The sequence below is a fragment of the Trichechus manatus genome, unplaced genomic scaffold (assembly GCF_000243295.1).
Source record: "Trichechus manatus latirostris isolate Lorelei unplaced genomic scaffold, TriManLat1.0 scaffold00015, whole genome shotgun sequence".
NCBI lineage: Eukaryota > Metazoa > Chordata > Mammalia > Sirenia > Trichechidae > Trichechus > Trichechus manatus.
The window spans coordinates 25,660,755-25,661,954 of NW_004443951.1; positions in this window are offsets into that span (position 1 = coordinate 25,660,755).

Sequence of the window (1,200 nt, forward strand, 5' to 3'; positions counted from 1 at the left end):
CAGGAAACTTCTTAGCTTTGGTTTAGTCCAGTTGTGCTGACTTCCCCTGTAGTGTGTGCTGTCCTTCCCTTCACCTGAGATAATTCTTGTCTACTATCTAGTTAGTGAATAACCCTCTCCCTCCCTCCCCACCCTCATAACCATCAAAGAATGTTTTCTTCTGTGTTTAAACCTTTTGAATTCTTAGAATAGTGGCCTTATACAATATTTGTCCTTTTCTGACTAATTTCACTCAGCATAATGCCTTCCAGATTCCCCCGTTATGTTTCATGGATTCATTGTTGTTCTTTATCGTTGTATAGTATTCCATTGTGCAAATATACCATAATTTGTTTATCCATTTGTCCGTTGATGGGCACCTAGGTTGTTTCCATCTTTTTGCTATCGTGAACAGTGCTGCAACGAACATGGGCGTGCATGTATCTATTCATGTGACGCCAAGGCCCAAAATTTTAAAGCCTGTCCTCTAGATCAGTTCTATCCAGAACTCTGGTGGTACACAGTGGGGTTGCTGAAAACAGGATAAAACATAATACAGCTTTCTGGAGCATTAGTTTTATCCAGTGGAAATGTAAGGCACTATTTTCAATATTAAATGTTGTTATTAAGAGCACCTTCTCTAAGTCAGACTTGTATGGATTCAAATCCCAGCTCCACCACTTACTGGCTGCATTACCTTACAAAGTAACTTAACCTCTCTGTGCCTCAATTTTCTTACTATAAAATGAGGATAGTATTAGTCCCTTATGGGATTAAGGTGGTGATTAGTCTGTGTGAAGTACTTAGAATAGTAAATGCTATTTAAGCATTAGCTATTACTATTATTAAAACATAGATATATTACGAAGAAAAATTAATGTGAAGTTAAAGTTGAAGACTGAAGAAATGTCCCCATAGCTCTGTCCTAGGCCCTCAGGAATTTCTTCTTTCTTCTGCCAACAAGAATACTTACATCTGATTTTCACTACAAGAGCCTACAAGAGAATCCAGGTGTCTTCACGTTCTTCTGATTTCCATGCAGACACTAGTCTCCCCATCCACCCACCTGTTCTCATGAGACATTTGTCTTCCCATGTCTTATAATATTTGACTATTACAAAGATAGTATATGCAAACTACAGAAAACTTGGAAAATAATGTATCTCTTCTTTAGTTTTTCCAAGACGGTTAGGATTTCGATAGGTAACGTACTTAGGGGGT